This window comes from Pagrus pagrus (genome assembly GCF_965226575.1).
Source record: "Pagrus pagrus genome assembly, contig: HAP1_SCAFFOLD_47, whole genome shotgun sequence".
NCBI classification, from domain to species: domain Eukaryota; kingdom Metazoa; phylum Chordata; class Actinopteri; order Spariformes; family Sparidae; genus Pagrus; species Pagrus pagrus.
This window is the reverse complement of record NW_028175416.1, coordinates 342134-361829: the sequence shown is the minus strand read 5'-3', so window position 1 is coordinate 361829 and position 19696 is coordinate 342134. Positions and strand designations below refer to the sequence as shown.

At 40.9% G+C, this 19696-nt stretch overlaps 1 protein-coding gene across 9 annotated transcripts in view; it reads left to right on the top strand.

The window, feature by feature from the left end:
- LOC311253815 (uncharacterized protein) overlaps positions 1-19696 on the top strand; it is a 37745-nt gene that overhangs the window by 1717 nt on the left and 16332 nt on the right. For 3 of the 9 annotated variants that reach the window (XM_084384287.1, XM_084384288.1, XM_084384286.1), the window contains exon 3: positions 1297-1459. The gene's annotated coding sequence lies outside the window, so the exon portion shown is untranslated. Of the gene's footprint in view, positions 1-1296; positions 1460-16461; positions 19618-19696 lie in introns of all 9 variants that reach the window. The other 6 variants (XR_014621931.1, XM_084384281.1, XM_084384283.1 and 3 more) reach the window with 5 other exon arrangements.

Sequence of the window (19696 nt, the reverse complement as noted above, 5' to 3'; positions counted from 1 at the left end):
ATGGACAAGTGGTGATAAGTTTCTTATCAGTACTCCTTATCAGTTCTTTTGCTTACTATTTTCTTTTTCCAAGAATAGATTCAGAAACAGATGATGATCATTTTTTAATTCATTTTTATGTTACATTATGTTGTTTCTAGAGCAGCAACAGTAAAGCTAACAGCAGGAAAAAACACTATATAAACTAATATATCACTAGAAATTAGTCAAAATGTCGGTAAAATAAATACATATTCTTGAAATCGTAATATTGAGTAAAGTTTAGAAAGGATACAGACGTCATACAGTAACAGCCATTCATCCTGTCCTCCTCCCTCTGCTGAGGTGATGCACTGCCTGCATGTATCACCTCAGCAGCAGCTGCGTGGCTGAACCGTATACCAGCAGGGTCACCTTAATAGCTGGCAGTTGGCAGCACATCTCAATCATGCAGCCATGAAGTGAACTTAAATGTTGAAAAGGGAAAAAGCAGGAAGTGGAAGATAAAAATGGATTTAAAATCCTTTATTCAAAACATGGCAAGGTACAGGAATGTGTTCTTGTGATGGATATAATAATGGATGCAATTTAATGTTTGGGTATTTCTTATAAGTGTAGGATGTACTGTACAGGAAGAACATGTGGGGGAGGCGTGTCGTCTTAAACGTGACTTGTATTGGGATGTCCTGATGTCAGCCTCCTGTATTCACCAGAGGTGGGAATTGTGGAGTCATCAAGTCATCTCCATGCCATGTATTTGTTCTGCTCAGTCACTGAACCAGGTGCATTCACTAATTAGCTCACCTTCCTGGCTGAAGAGCTGTGCTGATTGGACTCAGCTGGTTTAGTGCATGAAAAGAACAAATACAGGGCATGGAGATGATGTGATGACTCCACAATTCCCACCTCTGGTATTCACTCAGTCAGGATTAGGTGGCCCCCCTTACCAAGGTTATAAACATTTTTGCCCTCTGTTCACCATTTTGTACCCTGATGAATGCCTTTTAGGTTGAAACAGGGCAGTGTTTTATCGTTCCATAAGTAGCCATGTTTTGAACAGAGGCATTTAAATCCAACTCAAGTATTTTTGTCCTGCTCCATTGCTTTTTTTTCTCATGTTGACCCTATTCTTTAAGAGCTCCAGCATTTTATTTAGTTTGACAGTATAAAGACAGGGCATGAGCACACCACTACCACTTTTTCATAAATTCTCGTTCTTTATCTACAGTGTGTGTTTTTTATACATTTAGCTACAGATCAAAAAACAATTGTAGTGGACATAATTTGTTTTTTTTGTCCTTAATTTTTTTCTTACAGGACGTGGTTTATTCACCCGAGTTTCATTCTGCAAAGGATACTTTGTAGTTGAATGCAGTGGAGATTTGATTGATGATGACGAAGCCCAGAGGGGAAGAAGCTCTTACCACCCCTCATGCTCTACATTTTTGTTTGCATTCAAGTGGAGAGGGAAAACATGGTGGTAAGAGTTTCAGTTACTATACTGCTTTATAGTTATATACATTGTTAAATTTTTTCTTCAACAATATCTTTATTAGATTTTTTAACAACCCTAGAGCTGAATGAAAGGGCAATGTACAACAATATGACAAATAGGTACCAGATCAGCCCATCCCCACAGGTCCGACCATACATTCCTACAGAGTGTGTACCAAGTCAGATTAGTAAGAATAAATACAAGCCTTCAGTATATCATAAAAGAAAGAAAGAAAGAAAGAAACAAACAAACATATATAGCCTAAAACACAACTGTTGCAGAGAGGGATTAAATGGCAGGGAGAGGTAGAAAAAAAAATTAAGACAAATAAAAATAAAGCTAGAAACAGCACCAAATGATGAATAAGCATGTTTAACAATCACATGACATTGTTTAAATATAAGAGGATTACTGTATTGTGGACTCCGTGTCCACATATGGTAGAAAACCACCCCAGATCTTTTGGAACTCTCCAGGTTTACCCTTCAAATTATACATAGTCTTTTCACCTGGTATGCATGATTCTAATACATCTTTCCAATGCATAGCTATACATTTGTTGGCTGTAATAAGGGCAATTCTAATAAATTTGAGTTGGTTTTTATTGACTTTCAACATAGATGTGTCACCCAGGAGAATTACTCTTGGCTCTGCGGGGATGGTTAGTCCTGTAATATCATTAAGCACTTTGAGTATAGACATTTTATGTAGTCTGTCAGGGGTATAGTATGTTCTATGAATAAGATTGTATTGTGTAATTTTATGTCTAGAGTTAAAAGAAAAACACTGACTACTAGTACACAATGATCCCCTTCTTCAAAATTACACTCCAGGTCTTCTTCCTGTTTACATTTCACTCTTAGCTCTTCCCAACCTCTAATCTGAGAAATTCCTGAGTAAGAGTAGTATATTTACGCTGCCTGTGACGCATACCGGGACTTCTGTGAGATCGAAAGCTGTTGTTTACTGTGTCTCCCTCTTTCTCTATCCATCTTAGCTGTTTTTCTTCGATTTCTGAGTATTTCATAGTCAAACTGGTTTTGTACTGCAGCTAACGTTAGACTTTATAACTTGTACGTACTTTGTCGAACCGCTTTTCTGTTACCGGGTAGTCTGTTACTGCCCGGTTAGCTTCCTCAGCTTAGCCTAGCTCACTGCTTTTTGCCTTTCACCGCAGTCGACACAGCCTCGACAAACAAGTGTTACGATGGCTTGTGCTGACTGTTCTGCAGTTGCAGATAGGGTGTCTCTATTAGAGAGACGTGTCCGTGAGCTAGAACAGCTTCTCTCAGTTAGAAACACGGGCACTGCAGATAGTGTTAGCCCCAGGCCTGATAGCAGGCCTGCTAGCCTTAGCACTAGCTCAGTCTCGTCGGCAGCTGCTGTGGAATTTGTCCCTGCTCGGTCGCGGCGTCGAAGGCGCAGGAGCAAGCCACTGGTTGTGTGGTCTGTGAGCAGATGGCCTTCATCCTACTGGAGTCGGCGCTGCTGCTTTGTCTAGCAATATAGACAGGTGTTTGATGCAGTTTTGACATCAGGGATGTAGCATTCGGCAGGTCACAGGTGACTAGAGAGCCTGCTAGCGATACAGTCAATGCTGGTGTGGAGTCTAGTTAACATGGTTAGTCAGGGACATAGTGCAGAGTACCAGACTGATACCCTAGTTTGCAACATTGAGATTGTCACCTTCCCTCGCCACTCTCTCATTGAATCATGCTCCAAATATGTAAACCACTAGGGGTGTCAACGTTTACAATTTTTTCTACACGTGTACACGGGGCTTCTAACCGACGTGTACCCGGTTACACGTCTGAGATTTATGATCTCTATCGCAGTTGCCTCCATTCAACCGCCTCCTAATCCCATTAAATCAAAGCCATTCCAGTAGTTATCAGACAAAAACTTTTATTCAACGTTATTCTTGTAGACCTATTTCAAATAGGTACTAAATTAAAGCCAACATAACAGATAAATCACAGAGCTTCATTTAACATTTTAAGGCTTAGGCCTACTTATGACAGAAAGTAAAATGAGTTGAAAATAAAATCTATCATTTTGACAGACAAGAAAACGTGAGTGAAAGCTGAAAAAAGGTTTAACCTTCTTTTTTAATCATTGTTTTAACTATTTCTCACAGTTGTACAATTTGTTTTTAAACTTATAGTTCAAACTGCATCCCTCTCTCGCAACGGAAGCTGCATCTAAATTTTAGTGTCTCATAGTAAAAGTAATCTGGAATTGGCGATAGAAAGAAACTAAAAAAGAAGCCAAAGTATGCTGAAGTGAGAGGAAAAAACTTCACCTTTATATCCACAAAGCTAAAAAAGTAGAGGGGGGATCTCACAATTATTAACTAAAACTGAAAAAAAATGTTTTTTTCCTCCTCTTTAGACGCGAGGATATGTGATCAGGTCGTAAAAAGCAGACACAGAACACCAACCAACAATATAATGTATACAACAACACGTAACAATAAAGGCTAAAATAACAAGCCATTACAGTTTTTTTCGATTGCTAAGAAGCATTGGTTGAAACTGAAGCGACATGTTCAAAACTCTTAACACAGTCTGCATTTCCATCTTGCAGCTCAGCTCAACAGTTAATCTCATGCCCAAAAGTGTGTCTCACCAACAAAACACTTCATACTTGTCTCAAGAGAAGCTCATTAGCACATTGTCTCACTTTGGAAACACACACAATCACTCTTAACAAACGGAACGACAAAATACTAACAACAAAGAACATTACGTCAAATACATCTTATATTTCAAGTTTGAATGATTTTTGTCAGGTAAATCAGTATTTTATATAGGATCTTTTGCACTTTAATGGTTCTAAATTATAGTATATGCTGTAATATATTGCAACAACACTGAATCAGGAATGCAGAGATTTATTCAAGAACATTTGTGCTTTTGCATAAGTACTTCAGGACCATACAAAAAATAAAGATTACGTAAACAGAATAATGCAGAATCTCAGAATTCCAGGGGTAGAATAAAAAATAAAGTAAGAGATAAAACTAAACTCCTTCCTCTCCTGGCTGCTCTTCTCTCTCTACCAACTTCGCCCGCTGCTCTTTGATCCATACTTGCACAGGAAAAAGAATCAGAAGCCACTCCTTTTGTATATGCTGTTATGGCTACTCTTGCATTCAAAAAAGGTCAAATATAATATATATATCCTGAATAGTCATCCTTATCATTAGCATTATTTTATACCATTACCATATACCATTTTCCAAATAATTAATACAAAGAATCAATAGGCTCCAACATCCCGGCCCCTAATTGTTGGCTTTAGCAAAACAATTACATAAATAAGATTCAAAAGGAGCCAAAATAGAAAAATTACACAAGGGAAATTAATTATGCTCTTTAAATTCAAAGTCCATTCAGTTACTTGATGATAACTATCTGTCTTCTCAAAGTTCATAATCGTGTCAGAATATCTGAAACAGTCCATAGTGAAGGCTGGAAAATCACGGCCTCTCTCCATTTATCCTGCTGCCTCCATTAGAAGACAGAGCTTATCTATTGGCCGTTGAATCGCACTGCTTTTGGTTTTAACCAAAGCACTTCTCACAAAGCCCTTGGCATCTGGAAATGTCTTTACAACACGGCCCATAATCCATGAGTTCCTTGGTGCTGTGTTATCAACAATGATGACCAGATCTCCAGGACTCAAGTTCCTTTTTATGCTCTTCCACTTGCTTCTTTCTTGCATGAGCGGAAGATACTCTTTTGTCCACCGCCTCCAGAAGATATCTGCAAGGTACTGTGCTTGTCTCCACCTCTTCCTTGAATAATGATCTTTTTTTTCAAAGACTCCTGGTGGCATAGTTGTTTTCGCTTTCAGTTGGAGCAAATGGTTTGGGGTTAGTGGTTCCAAATCATTGGGTTCACTTGACACTGTAGTTATCGGTCGGTCATTCAGGATGGCTTCTACCTCACACAGTGCTGTTGATAGAGTTTCATCGTCCAGCGTTTGTTGTTTTAGAACAGATGTGAGGATCTTTTTGACTAGTCTGATCAGTCTTTCCCAGACTCCGCCGTGGTGGGCTCCCAAAGGAGGGTTAAAAGTCCATTTTACTCCCTCTGTTAAAAGGGTGTTTTGAATCTTCTGATGATTCAGCTCTTTCAAAGCTTCTTGTAGTTCCCTTTGGGCCCCGACAAAGTTTGTCCCACAGTCCGTCCTGATACTTATAACTGCTCCTCTCCTGCAGATGAATCTGCGTATAGCATTTATGCGTGAGTCTGTGGTTAGGAAGTTTGCCATCTCCAGGTGGATAGCTCGACTCACCAGGCAGGTGAAGATGACCCCCCACCGTTTCACCTGAGCGCGGCCCCTCTTCACTTCAATGGGACCAAAGTAGTCAATGCCAACGTGACTAAAAGGAGGAAGGTCTGGATACAAACGATCGTCAGGAAGATCTGCCATTTTCTGTTCTCCAGGTCTTGCCTGCATGCGTCTGCAAAATACACAGTTTCTGATGATTTTCCTGGCTAAGGAGTTTGCATGAGGGTGCCAAAACCTTTGACCTAGCCTGGAAAGCATATGGCTTCTTCCTGAGTACCCAACTTGATGATGGATATGTTGTAGGATGAGGCTAGATATGTGAGAACCTTTAGGGAGAATAATTGGATTTTTCTGGTGCACTGGCATTGCACTTTTGTTTATTCTACCTCCTACTCTCAAGATGCCATTATCAAGAATTGGATCCAGTTTGCGGATGGTGCTTCTTGAAAGGACGGTTTTGCCATGTTCCAGGTAATTAAATTCATGGCTGAAGTAGCGTCTTTGCTCAAAACGAATGATAGCCCTCTCTGCCTCTTGCATATCCTTCACTGATAGGTTTTGCGTTCCGTGCTCATCTTTCAGTTTTTTGTTCCTCTCTGAAGATACGTGTGTCTGACTCCTTCTTAGCTCACTTAGCAGTTTAAGTAGTTTTTTCACCTTCAATATCCAGGCTACAGACCTCTGAAGTCGGTTCCATGATGAGTGATACTTGATTAATGTGCATATCGGATGTTGGTTTTCAATCCTCACAGTTAACTGTGATCTCCTTTTCCACACTGTTAACTGTGACCTCCTTTTTCACCTCAGGGTCATTTGCTGATATCTCTCGTAGACCTTGTGTGATCTTTGGCCATGTCTTTTTTTCTCTGACCAGGTATTCAGGACCTCTCAGCCATCTTGATCTTAAGAAAGATTCCACGTGCAATCCTCGTGATGCGTCGTCAGCTGGATTGTCTCTTGAATTTATGTATCTCCACTGGCTTGTGTGAGAGAGATCATGGATCATTGCAACTCTGTTCGATACAAATGTATGAAATCTCTTTGTTTGATTGTGAATATACTTCAATACAGGTGTACTATCTGTCCAGAAAGTTGAATCTGTGAGTGGTAAATGCAGCTCCTTCCTCAGCATCCGATCCACTTTTACAGCCAATGTTGCTGCAGTGAGTTCAAGCCTGGGTATGGTGATCTGCTTGAGAGGTGAGACTCTGGCTTTTCCAAATATGAAGGAGATATGGATTTTGCCTTGGTGATTTGTTAGTCTAAGGTAGCTTACTGTACCATAACCTGACTCGCTTGCATCGCAGAAGTGATGCAGCTCAGCGGTCGCCACTGGGTCGTAGTTCTCAGGCTTTATACATCTTGCTGCTTGAAACCCACGTAACTGAATTAATTCCCCGATCCATCTCTGCCAGGGCATTGCAAATTCCTGTGGAATAACTTGATCCCATCCATACCTGGATTTGCAGAGCTCTTGCAGTAGTTGTTTGGCTTTCAGGATGAAAGGAGAGAGAAAACCTAATGGGTCATAAACTGAACTTACTGTGGAGAGTATACCTCTTCTGGTTGCAGGCCGGCTGTTGACAGTTACTTTAAAGCTGAAGGTGTCACTGTGGGTGTTCCAGTGGATTCCAAGTGCAGGCTCGACTGTGATTTGTTCTTTCAGCTTTTCTTTATCCAGGTCCAGTTCCTTGACTGCCTTTGCTCTGTGATGCTCAGGAATGCTTGCTAACACCTCACAGTTATTGCTGACCCATTTTGTCAATGTGAAACCTCCCTGATCGCAGGCTTTAGTGAGATCTTTGACGAGCTTTATAGCTCGGTCTGCTGTTGCCACAGATCGGAGGCAATCGTCCACATAAAAGTTAGTTTTGATGGTTTTCATAACTTCATCAGAGTAATGCTTCTGGTTGTCATCAGCAGTTTGACGCAGGGCAAAATTAGCAATGCTCGGGGATGGTACAGCGCCAAAGAGGTGAACTTTCATCCTGTAAACATCAAGGGGTTTGCTGATATCACCCTCTGGCCACCACAAAAACCTCAGAAAGTCTCTGTCCTTTTCATCAACATGTACTTGATAAAGCATTGCCTCAATGTCTGCCATAACTGCAATTTGTTCTTGGCGAAACCTTAATAGCACTCCGATGAGGGTGTTTGTTAAGTCTGGACCTTGGAGGAGCTCCTTATTCAGAGACGTTCCTTGAAATGAGGATGTACAGTCAAACACCACCCTCAGTTTGAGTTTTCGCTTGTGGTAGACGCCATGATGTGGGATATACCAGACCCGTCCATCCCCTCTGCGAAGCTGCTGAGGTGGAACCTTCTCTGCATAACCCTTTTTGAGAATGTCCTCCATGAAGGAGGTGTATTCCTCGGCATACGTCTTATCCTTCTTAAATTTTTTCATAAGGTGCAGTGTGCGTTCCTTTACCGTATCATAGTTATCAGGCATGACCTTGTCTTTATCCCGGAAAGGCAGTGGTAAATGACAGTGGCCATCTTTAAGGAATGCTGAGCTGGAAGCAATCTCCATAAAACGTTTATCCTCAACTGACATCTCAATTTTCTCCTCATACATGTTCTCAGAGAAATCGTGGTTATATTGTCTGATGAGTAGATCCTTCAACTCAACAACAGAGATTTTGTTACTTGACACTGCAATGGGCCCAGCATGTTCTGCAGGACTATTAACACTGAGTGGTCCAGTTACCACCCATCCCAGTAAGGTTTGGACTGCATATGGTCCATTATCATGACTGTTTATTATTTTCCATGGCTCCATTGCTCGAGGAACATCAGTCCCAATGAGGAGTTCAATGTCTGCCTCAATTTCCTTTAACTGAGATAAGGCCACCTCTCCAAATCAGCTTCTGTGATTATGTTTTCCTTTGAGACAGGGATTTTGTTCTGCGTGTAAACTTTCGGCAGGTCCAGATATGTGCAGCCCTCCAAGTCTCCCTCCTCCAGTCCTCTGACCTCATAGGTCCCTGCAGGGTTTTCCTGTCCCATTGTTCGCAAAAGTATCTCTGTTTTGCGTCCTTTCGCATTCAACAGGTTCATTAGATTTTCTGTGCAAAATGTTGCTGTGCTGCCTGGATCGAGGAAGGCATAGGTCTGAATATACCTGCTCCCTTTTGCCACCTTAACTCTGACTGGAACAATCGCAAGTGCACAGTCTCTCCCGGCCCCAGTTCCATCACCTGCTGAAACGAGCACTGCTTATGGGGTTATCTTCTGTCTCAGCAGTGGCTTTTGGTTGATTTTCCTGTTTTGGGCCTTTTGCACTTTGAATATGAAGTACAGTAGGATGTTTAATTTGACAAACTTGACACATTAATCTTCTTTTTTCAATTGTTGCTTAGATGACCTTTTAGTAGGCAACCAAAGCAGTATCCATGGCTTCTTAAGAATTCAACCTTGTTGTCATGTGACTGTGTTTTGAATTGTGGGCGGTCGATCAGAGTGTGTTTTACAGCGCATCCTGCTTTCTCTGTATTCACTGCTACTGAAGTAGCGAAGCTGCTGTTTTTGCCTCTTATTAATTTTGGTTCACTTTTGCTTCTTGGGATAGACTTTTTTGTTGTCATTCGGTCTTGAATGTCCCCGAACAACGGATCCAAAAGCATCTTAGAATGTTTTTCCACAAAATCCACAAGGTGCTGAAATCTGATTCTCCTGTCAGTTCTCTGTTGTGTCTCATAGGCTGTGGTTCGCCACCTTTCCCGGAGTTTGTAGGGTAGTTTGGATGCTATTCGCCTTAGGTTTGATGGGATCTCGAGTTCCTCTAAATACTGTAAATCTTGCATTACATTACAACATGCTCTCAAATACATTGCATATGCATGCAGCGTTTTCCCATCCTCGGCTTTAATCGCTGTCCAGTTCAAGGCTTTTTCCAGGTAAGCTCCAGAAACTTTCATTTCATTCCCAAAGTGCTCTTTTAAGAGGTGTCTTGCTTCACTATAGCCCCTGCTCCCATCCATGTGCAAGTCTCTTGGTAAACCAGAGATAAACTGCTCAAGATAGTAGAGTCTGTCCTGATTATTTTTAGTCTTGTCTTCAATCCAAGTGTTCAAATGCATGGATAAAAGACTGATATGCCAATGGGTTACCATCAAACACAGAAATCTCTCTTGCAGGTAACACACAGGTTTTGCTGTGAGACAATGAGTTCTGCTAAGTCATTTGTCTTTGTCTTTGAATAACCACATCCAAGTTATCATGAGCAGCATTAGTTATGGTGTGATTATGTTTTTCAGTTAAATTCTTGTTTTGAGGTTTATTTTCTGGTGTGTTGGTACCCCTTGTAGGTGGAGGTCTGTGGAGACTTAAGATGGTTTGGTGAAGTGGAGTTTTGGGTATTGCACCTAACTGTTTCTGGTTCATGGTGAGAGTCATAATACTCCTTCATGCCATCACCCAGAGCTTCCTGATCCACCTCATCACTTTGAAGGATTTTTATTTTAGCAGTTGATGCTGCGAGGTTTCCTCCAGTTGAAAAGTGTGTTTTTCTTTCAATGCAGCAGCTCGAGCCATCACAGCAGCTTGTTGCTGTTTTAAAATCTTTCATGAAATAATTCAGGTTAGTTATTCTGGGTTCATACCAGTCATAATAATCATTTTCCCTTTCCTCCTCTGATAAGAGCTCTTGCACAGATTTGTGAGCATTTTTAAATTCATCCACAGCTCCTTTAAACGCTTCAAATGTGTCATTGACTTTATCAACATTTCCAACGTCAGTCATCAAAGCCTTTATTTCATTTGTCCTCCTCGTGCATGCTCCCAATCTGCCTCTGCACAAAGCAATGTGCGATTTCAACATGTCCTCAGACTCAGTTGCGGTCTCAGGTGTGTCAGACATCATCACAAATAACCACACAAATTCCTTTAATTTCCGTTAAGTTCATTCTTAAACATCATTCCAACGTCCCCGTTTTATTGCAATCCACAATCCACAACTTTGCCTTCCATAGTGTTCGATTGTTTCTTTGTAGCGCAACGGCGCATTCGTTCATAAAGTCGATCAGCTGATTTTACTCACGGCCCACCGGCTGCTTTCTTCATCTGTCGGCGAGTGATCCGCTTGATCCGCCGACTCTCCACTTTCCTTCGAGTCTTCAGTGGAGTTTATCAACTTGTTATGGCTACTCTTGCATTCAAAAACGGTCAAAAAACTTCAGAGTAGTTTCTGAGGAGGAGGTCCACGACTCACTAAATAATAAGCACTCGCGGAGATGTTTCCAGTTTCAACAAAAAGTTTTGAATTTATTTACATAAACAGAAATATTCTCCGGGTTGACTTCAGACAATGAGCAAATAAAAAACGTAATTTAGTGGTTGATAAACTGTTTCACTCCTCACTCCTTCAACACAAAAAACAGACAAAAGCACAAACCAGCTGTCCTCTCCCTAATCACAGGAGGAGGATGGCCTGACTAGGAGGAGGGACCTGAGCAGCAAAACGATCATAAATAATAGTTCATGTACAATATATATCCTGAATAGTCATCCTTATCATTAGCATTATTTTATACCATTACCATATACCATTTTCCAAATAATTAATACAAAGAATCAATAGGCTCCAACATATGCTTTCTAATGAGGCCAAACGCAGATCACCTGAATCAGTTTTCAGCTGTTTGGAATTGCATCTTCGTTTTATTTATTTTTATTGTCAATATTTTGATATCATTTTCAATAGATTTCAATGTGGCTGCAGCAGAAATTCCCTGTGTTTTTTCCCCTATCATTCTGTTTTGAGTGTGTTTTTAACTGTTTTGAACAAAGTGTGTTAGCATTTGAAAAATGTGCTGTTAAAGCGTGTGAATGAGAAAAGACTTCATCCATTTTGGTGACTGTGGTCACTGAATGCACATTTCTGTTTTGCAGACTGTGTTAAGAGTTTTGAACATGTTGCTTCAGTTTCGACCAATGCGTCTTAGCAATCGAAAAAAACTAACAGTTTTTGTTTTCAGCAGGACGACATTTGCGCATGGAGAAGATGAGCGCCGCGCTCTTCTCAAGTCCTCCGCAGCCTATTCTACACAGCAGCTGTCTTGCCTTTAAGTGGTCTCGCTGGTCTGAAAAACACAAATGGCTGTGGCCGCGGGTTTTTTTATATATCAACGTAACATTGTGCCCTATGCATCTATTATGTATGCGGATAACTGCACTAGTGGGAAAATTTAATTGTATAGTTAGTTAATGTTATTATCTGAAGCTTTTAGGCAACATTATTACCCCTAAAAATACTATAGGCCTATATATTGGTGAGAAATAAACGAGGAGGAAAAATGACGTGTAAACTTTTCTAAACGGTTATGATTTATTATCCGCGTACCCGTTTACACGTGTAGATGTTGACACCCCTATAAACCACAATAATTTAATCTTGAGCTCCACCTCTGACAGTGGGGAAATGTCTTAGCAAGCACCTTACACAGTCTTGCATAATAAAATACCAAAGCTAATCACAATGGCATCCCGGCATCCCGTCATCCCTACCTGCACAGGCAGCCAAATCTAACTACTAAAAGGTACCTTGTTCCAATTCCTAAATGATCTACCATGAGCTCCACTGAAAGGCCACTGTCACTGTGAACTGCAGCTCAAATGAGCTCAAAACCCTCAAATTTGGCTTTATTAATATTAGATCACTGTCAACCAAAGCCTTACTGATTAATGATTTGATTCCTGATCATAAGCTGGACATGATTGGCTTATGTGAAACATGGCTGAAATCTAATACTTTCCTGCCATTAAATGAAGCCTCCCCTCCTGATTATAACTATGCCCATGTTGCTCGGGCCTCTAAACAGGGAGGAGGCGTTGCTCTAATCTACATCTATCTATTTTCAGTTTAAGCTCCAACCAGGAAATTAAATTTACTTCTTTTGAGGCCCTGGTGTTAAAACCATCTCCATCAAGTAGAAGAATTCTGTGAATTTATTGCAGATCTTGTAACTAGTTCAGATAAGATCCTAATTATTGGGGATTTCAATATCCACTTAAATAAGCCTTCTGACTCTCCTAGTCAGTACTTCTCAAATGGTGGGGGGCGCGAAGAGGTGTCAGGGGGGGCGTGGAGGCAGGTCAGGACTTTCATTTCATTTTCATTTTTCACTGTCATTATTAGTAGCCCCATTCACACTGCTGTTTGCATGCGGGGATCCTGCGCCAATTCTCCCCATCTGCCTCTGTGTGAAAGTTTCAGATGCGGCGAGGGGTGAAATTTCCCTCCGCCTCTGATGCTCCTACGGAGGTATCAGAGGCACAGTATTGGCGAACCGAACCAGTGTGAGCAGATAAGCTGACGGTGGGGAGCTGGGGGGTTGTCGATCTGATGGTGTTCACTGTGTGATAACTAAACAGGTCCGACACTCAATAAAATATAGAGAAATGTCCCACAAAGCAATGTTACAGGACCAAACAACAGTAACGTGGTAACTGGTTGTGTCTTTGGCAACTTATGAGGAAAAAAATACAGCAATTATATGTGGAAAAGTGTCTGTCAGCCTGTCGGTCCAACCGACTCTTCGTCACATTGCTGCCCGAAAAACAGCGTCTGTCCCCGGCAAAAAACTTTAACTCGGCAAGTGTTTGTCGCGGTGAAAAAAATCACTGCTAAGTCAGCCCTACTGACTGAGACTTCAGTGATCTTTCCTCCATAAAACAGCCTCCCTCCCTGTGAGTGACAGTCAGACAGCATCCCGTTTACTGATGGTGATTATGAGAAAAATGTAACTTTGTCATTTTCCAGGATGTTTGGTGGGTCAGGATCCCAATCACAACACATTAACTGCATCCATATGATAAGTGTGTACATGTTTAGATTTGTCAGTGCGTAGTAAAATAACGTTTAAAAAAAAGCAATATTGTTGCAAATTTTGCACAAAAAAAATTAAAAAGTCGTTTTGAAAAGGAATAAGCTGATGAAGCTGACAAGTGACCAATGTTTACAGTTTAAAGTTTTGAATGTTACTGTGTTAAGTCTATAAAAATGCACATCCCAGTGAATCATTTGCGCTTTTTTCTCTGTTTTGAGAATCACAGTCTTGTTTAAATGTTACAAATTGAGTTAATAAACTAAACTTGGAAATTGTTTTAAGTTGTTGAAGATGTTAACTCGGCTCATTTTTTTAATCTATTTTGATAATCAGGTGATTGTATGCAGAATGCTGGTGCCAGCAACTCATACAGTGGTTTATACAGATAAATGAATAAATATGATCAGGTTCTCAATAATATTTCAATTCAGGGGGGGCGTGAAAACATTTCTGTCCTCTAGGGGGGGCATGACAGAAAATAGTTGAGAACCACTGCTCTAAGTAAAGCTTTTTTGGGTCTGCTCGATATTTCTAGCTTTACTCAGCTCGTTCATGAACCTACTCATTCCAGTGGTAACACTCTGGATTTGATCCTTTCCCATGGATTAGATGTGTCAGCCCTGAATGTTGCTTCCATCTCCTCTGCTGTGTTGGACCACTCTCTTATTACATTTGAAGCGTCATTAGCCTGTCCCTGTATCAATGACACAAATGTTTCCACCTCTCGTCATATCAGCCCGGCAATCATAGCGACACTCGATGATAAATTGGCTGGGGTCCTGGCCCCTTTTGCGATTGCGACAAAGCCTGTTGAAAAATTTACCAATTAAGTTAACCCGGTAATCGTTTCTCTCCTCGATTCTGTGGCACCGGTCTCTACCAAGACAAGACGACCAAAGAAATCTTCTCCCTGGTTTACTGATGAAACCCGAGATCTCAAACAGGCCTGCAGGAAAATGGAACGTGCATGGCGAAAATCTAAATTAGTTTTTCATCTTGCATGGCGTCATAGTGTACTTAATTACAAGCGTGCTCTTAATGCCACTAGAACAGCATATTTATCTGGCCTAATAAACAGTAATAAACACAATCCTAGATTTCTCTTTGACACTGTGGCTAAACTTACTCAGAAACCACAGTCTGTGAGCTGTACATCCTTTAATGCAAATGATTTCTTAGATTTCTTTTGCAATAAAATTGATGATATTAGAGCCAAAATTAATTCATCATCTCTGGCTTCCTCGCCAAAGTTGATTATAAAACAGCCTTCTGCCGATTCTCAGTTAGCCCCGGCTCTAAACAATTTTGAAAATATCTCCCCTGAGATATTCTAGTCTAAAATGTCAACCATCGCTTATAATTGAATACATTGTGATCTCGTTGATCTGCTCTGTACATGCGACATCTATTGCACGTCTGTCCGTCCTGGGAGAGGGATCCCTCCTCTGTGGCTCTCCCTGAGGTTTCTTCCGCATTTTTTTTTCCCTGTTAAAAGGGCCTTTTTTTTTTGGGGCAAGTTTTTCCTCACTCGAATCGAGGGTCGAAGGACAGAGGGTGTCGTCTCTGTACAGATTGTAAAGCCCTCTGAGGCAAACTGTGATTTGTGAATTTGGGCTATACAAATAAAATTTGATTTGATTTGATTAAAATTGTCTCATCCTCAAAGCCAACTACCTGCATCGTGGACCCCCTTCTGGCAAAACTGTTTAAGGATCTATGGCCAGCACTGGGACCTACAATGTTAAATATTGTTAACTTATCGCTCATGACAGGTGTTGTCCCTGCTAGTTTTAAGTCTGCTGTGGTTGAGCCTCTACTTAAGAAACCCCACCTTGACCCAGGATCTCTAAATAATTATAGGCCAGTATCCAACCTTCCCTTCTTCTCCAAAATCTTAGAAAGAGTTGTGTCCCAGCAACTTTCAGGCTACCTAACTAATAACAATCTCCTGGAACCTTTTCAATCAGCTTTCAGAGCCTGTCACTCCACCGAAACTGCCCTTACTAAAGTGGTAAAGGACATCTTACTTACTTAATTTAGATTTAGACTCTACCTCAGTGCTTCTCTTACTAGATCTCAGTGCTGCACTTGACACCACAGGTCACGGCATATTGTTAGACCGAGAACACAATGTGTTTCTTATAAAAGTACTACATCGATATTTACTGATGTGAAGTATGGTGTTCCATACTCGGCGTTTGGGAATACAGAGTTAGGGAATACATTTCCACTATGTGGAACTATGTGGACGACACTCAGCTGTATGTGCCCATCAAAGCTGATGATAAATCTCAAATCGCCAAATTGGAGACCTGCCTGTGTGCCGTGAAGAGCTGGATGTCAGAAAATGTCCTGCTCCTAAATTCGGATAAAACTGAGATGCTGGTCATTGCTCCCCCTCGACAGAGACACCCCTTTGAGAAATAACACAATTGTCTCGAGTTACTGTCACGTGATCAAAGTTCAGCTGTTAAGAATTTAGGTGTTACTTTTGACTCTAGCCTCTCTTTCCATCAGCACATAAAAGAAATTACCAAGATCGCTTTTTACCACCTGCGCAATATGGCCAAAATTAGGTCCTTCCTGTCCACGGCCTTTGTTTCGTCTAGGCTGGATTACTGCAATGCCTTATTTTTGGGTCTTCCACATGGGAGCACTAAAAGTCTTCAGATGGTTCAAAATGCTGCAGCTAGAGTCTTAACATGTACAAGAAAATTTGATTATATTACACCAATCTTAGCCTCACTGCACTGGCTCCCAATACATATAAGATCAGACTTTAAGGTGCTGCTGATGACATACAAAACTGTCTTATTATACTGTATTCTCCAACTCGTGCATTATGCTCTCAAAATTCAGGGCTCCTGATGGTTCCCAGGGTTAAGAAGAAGTCAACTGGCTGCAGGGCTTTCTCCTATCGGGCCCCCTTCCTCTGGAATAACCTCCCAGCTGATATTAGACAATCTGGCTCTATTGACGCCTTTAAATCTAAACTCAAAACTCACTTTTTTGACTTGGCCTTTAATTAGTCCTTGACATCGACTGCTAGCTTCTTCGGTGGGTCAACTCGGTCTCAGTGAGTAAGCTATAGTATTAGACGCCACATTGTCCTGCTGACGAGTAATAATCTGCTTATTCTGATTAACATTGCATTTCTATAACCTTGTTTTTCTTTCTGTTCCCACAAGGTGCAAGCTGTGTCACTTTCTCCCCCTCTTTCTCCTCCTACTCTTTTCATTCAGGCTCCCTTCTGATGAACTCAGGCCCCAGAGACCATCTACCTCTCCTGGCTCCTACAGCCCCACATACTGTCAGATCTGGATTGTCACACCCGGGCTCCGTTGGATCGTTCCTCTCCTTGTTTCGCTATCTCCTTATAACTGTATTCCTGTAAATTTTGAGGCCTCCTCATTCTGATCTCTCTCTACTACTAATTATCCTGTGTGGCCTGCCCTCTTCCAGGTCACCACGGTGGACAGGAGGTCGTGTGGCTCGGGCACCCCCTGACGATGCCTTGTCCTGCTCAGTCGTCTCCTGGATCCACATACTTTACATATATAATTTTTATCAGATTTTCTGTCAATGCAACCTGTAAACTGTGATTGCTGTTCTTTCTGTACATGCGACATCTATTGCATGACTGTCTGTCCTGGAAGAGGGCTCCCTCCTCTGTGGCTCTCCCTGAGGTTTCTTCCGTCGTCTTTTTTTTCCCAGTTAAAAGGGTCTTTTTTTTTTTTTTTTTTCCTCCCATCAAGATGGCAAGTTTTTCCTCACTCGAATCAAGGGTCTAAGGACAGAAGATGTCGTTCACTTTACAGACTGTAAAGCCCATTGAGGCAATGTGATAACTTGGAACAAAACTTAATGAACAGGTTATAGATCCGGAACATAATCTTTTTAAAAACAAACACCAGTTGCTGTTATTATACAGAAAACAGTTTAACAATATTACTGTTGAACATGGGATGAATATTATTCATTTTAACAGTAGAATTTATATGCAAACTTCCAAAGTATAAAAGAATATCTAATGCAGTTCAAAAAGCCTTTTAACATTATAGCCATCTTAGAAACATGGCTTAACGAAGAGAGAGGTACAGATTTTGATTTGCAGGGATAGGAACTTAATTGCATTAATAGAGGGAGCAAAACTGGAGGAGACGTGGCTCTATTTGTTGACAAAGGCCTCACAAGGTTGTGGACAATATGTCAGTAATCATGGATGATGTAATGGAGTGTGTTACTATTGAAATATGTATTGGGGAAAAAAAAAATGTTATTGTCAGTTGTGTGTATAGGAAACCTGGTTCAAACATTGAAATCTTTATAGAAAATATGGAAAGGGTATTCGCTAAAGAAAAGCAAAAAAGTCAATTATGTCTGTGGGGATTTTAACATAGCCTTGTTGAATCCCAACAACCATAAAATGACGGATGCATTTGTGGAAGCAATGTATATGAGTTTATTTCCAACGATTACAAAACCAACCAGAATAACATCTCACTGTGCCACTCTGACAATATTTTTACAAACAATATGGAGAGTAGTACTGTAAGTGCATTATTATTTAATGACATTAGTGATCACCTGCCTGTCTTTGCGATTCATGAATGTAACTACAATAGGAACTGGGGGTGTAATGAAGTTAAATACAGGAGAGTAAGATCTGAGGAAACTATAGTTGCATTTAGGAATGATTTAATTAATTATGATTGGAAAGAAGTTTGTGAAGAAACTGATAATATTAATTATTTTTAGACATATTCAAAAATGCATATGACAAAAACTGTCATATGTGTGTATATATATATGCAAACAATGTAGTAACAAGAACAAGTATTCTGAAAACCCCTGGATGACTAAGGGATTGCAAAATGCCTGTAAGAAAAAGAATACTCTGTATAGGCACTTCATAAAATATAGAACAAAAGAGGCGGAGATTAAATATAAGAAATACAAAAATGAATTAACTAATATGAGAGTATGTAATAAGGGATATAATAAAATATTAGAGAATAATAAAAACAATGTAAAAAGTATATGGAATATATTAAAGGTATAGTTGGTAATCCTGTTCAGAAACACCCTGCGCGCACTAATCACGTGTCACTGTTGCCGGATATATTCAGCACAGTCCATATGAGCTGTGTCCAAATTCAGGGGCAGCATCCTTCAAAGTGCGGATTTGAAGGCCAATTACATCACAACGCTGCGAGAAGGCTGTCCAAATTCGAAGGCTCCTCCAAATGCAGCCCACAAATGCAGCCTGCTTCTCCCGCTTTCTGGAGGACGGACTACTACTATCCTTCGCGGCCTCCCATATCCCAAGATCCTTTGCGCGCCGCTGCTCAGTCACGAAAAAGAAGAGGGAAAACTGAACAATGGCGACATCAAGTGGCGCAGACTTGACATTTAAATGTAAGTTCTGGGTTCATACTCGGTTTTTACTCATTTGATCATCCATTGCCAGATATGTTAAACTTCAGCGGACTTTCAGTTAAAATACGTGACCCTGGTAATGCATTAGCATACGGCATAAATTAGCATTATGCCGTTGGAAGTAAAGCTATAAAAGCCTTCGCTTTCAAAATGTTAGACGTTCAGAAAACCATAAAATCCATTCAGTCAACTCTCTTTCGCGGGCCTGGGCGGCATCAATCGTGACATAACCGTAAGGGCGGGAACATCTGGTAACACAAACCAGGAAATACTCCGAAGGCTAGACCGTCCAATTTAACTATGGTTAACGCAATCGTCAAAGGACTCTCCGAAGGACCCGGCCTTCGAAGGATGCGGCCCCTGAATTTGGACACAGCTATGGAGTTAGCAGGAGATCCACACTCCAGTTCAGAAGGTGGCGGTAATGCACACCTAAAAGTTGTTTGCCAACAGCCATAAAGCAGCAGCAGAAGAAGAAGCAGCAGAGTTACCAAGAGAGAACAATGGCAGAGAAAATGAAGCCAAAAGTAGCACTTCCAGAAGTGATGCAGAGGTTGCTGTCTTTCTGTTGGACAGGTAATTAGTTGTTTTGCTTCGGGGATTTGTTATTTTCATGAAATATGTAACGTTAGCCAAATTAGCTACTTTTGTTGCT